A 2,151-nucleotide genomic window follows, 5' to 3' on the forward strand; every position below is an offset into this window, starting at 1 on the left:
TGACTATACAAAAAAACGAGAGAGAGAGAGAGAGAGAGAGAGAGAGAGAGAGAGAGAGAGAGAGAGAGAGAGAGAGATGATGACTATGGAGTTTATGGTTTCTCACCGTGCTTTCGAATCAATTAGGGGTTATCTAAAGGCTTCTTGCTTTGTCACAAGAGAGCGGTGATGAGAGCTACGTAGAGGTATCCGCCACGAAACTTCCGAAGAGCGCGTACACCGTGAAACGAGAGAGAAGATAATAAGTAAATAGAGAGAGAGTATCCTTCTTCTTCTTCTTCATGAGAGAGAAGAGTTTATGGAGATGGTGATGAAGAGATTGCACCACTCCATATAATATATAAGTAATTCTGACGTCAAGGCAAGAGAGCTTCCGCGTCTGAGGGTGTATCTATATCCCTCAAAGTGAAAGAAGAGAGGTCTTTATATAGGATCTCAAGGCCAAAAGCACTAGCTAAGAATAGAATGAGCAAGGAGAGACAAGTTCGCGCACGTTCATAGCTTTTCAGTTTTTACATGTATATATATATTTTTTGAGGACACAGATTTCGACGCGCGATTTAGAGACTCTAAGAAGAAGATTGGCTTCCACGAAAAGAGTTCTAAACTAAGCTCCTCCTCTCTTTTTTAAAAAGAATCTTTCTTTCCTAAAAACAAGCCTTTGCTGTTTGGTGGTCAACTCTCCCACTTACCATTCAATTTTTACATTAAATTTGACCATCAAAACAGTATCTAACCAACTAATAAAAACCGTAGCCAAACTACGCCACACCTTAACATCCCGACATAATTTTGACTTTCCAATGCTATCAATCAAAATTCGACGAAATAGAGATTGAAAGTATTTTTGTTATTTTTAAAAGAGACCCAAAAATTGAGGATCTTACATCCTCTATTATAGTTTTGTCATGGTTTGGGACAGTAGTACATACCGTGACCATCTTCTCCGCAGTTGTAGTAGTGATACTTCCTGTTTTGCCGTCGTGCTCTCCTCGGATCTTGATCTCTTTCCGGATTCCTTCCTTGCTGTATCAAGTGGACAGACAAATTTTGCAGTTGGTCAGTAATGTGGGCCAACATATCTTATTGGTCATTTCTTACCCCAGGAGCTGGTGGTGGTGGAGGAATGGTGGTTGTCATGGTTGTTTGTCGATGCAATGTTCTTGCTTCTGTTGACTCGGTTTCTTTTGCTTTCATCTGCAGCTTCTTGTCCTTAAGGCGATAAATCTTGACAGCTAACTCATATGTAGCCGCAAATCTACCCTTCACCTTCTCCTTGAGAAGCGTCCATAAGCCATGTGTGAACCGGTCCTTTTTTAGGAAATCGGGTGCAGGTTCCCCTCTTGCCAATGACTCAACCCACTGTTCCCACAAATCCACAAACTTGGACTCATAGGTGGCATATTCTAAAAGACCCTCCTGCTTCAAGTCTCTCAACTTGTCCCACAGCTTCTCTGAAGTGGTACCTCCCCCAAAGCGCCTCTTAAAAGCAGTTTTTAAGGGTTCCCAATCATCCTTATTTGCTTCTGGAAGTGCGTTATACCACGACCTAGCTTCTAGCTTCATGAGATGCTTAAAGATTCTATGCCAGGATTCATCTGTATCTTTGTTGCTTACTACACATGCTACTTCAAAGTCATCTAGGAAATTTGTTACCAAATCCTCGCCCTTCTTTTCTTTAAATGTTGGAAATGCTAACTTGCCATGATTACTAAGAGAGAGAGCTAGAAAGACACACTGCTTAGCTTGCAATCAAAAGTTTTTTTTTTCTTCTTTACAAGGGGACATGTATACTCTTTTTATACTAGAACAAAGATTAAAATCTCAAACGATACATTGCCTTATACCAAAGGTAAGACAAATGGTTGATCTGATGCCATAACCTCAAAGAAGCACTCCCCACCCAGCATGGTGTCAATGACGTGCTGTTAGTGAGCCTTCCAGTCCAGTATTACCTTGATTGAGCGAACTCATATTGGAATGTGTGATCTGTCTTGAGGTAAGTTATACTTATTTATGTGAAGCTTAGAGGTGCTTAGTCACTGTCCAAGCTTGTGGGAGAGGGTGGTGTTCTTTCCTGAAACAAGCTCAGTAGATCCCTAGTCTCTCTAGTGAGAGCGTGAGCATGTGCTTCCATTATCTGTGCTGTAG

The sequence above is a fragment of the Adiantum capillus-veneris genome, chromosome 21, assembly GCF_014529385.1.
Source record: "Adiantum capillus-veneris isolate H3 chromosome 21, ASM1452938v2, whole genome shotgun sequence".
NCBI classification, from domain to species: domain Eukaryota; kingdom Viridiplantae; phylum Streptophyta; class Polypodiopsida; order Polypodiales; family Pteridaceae; genus Adiantum; species Adiantum capillus-veneris.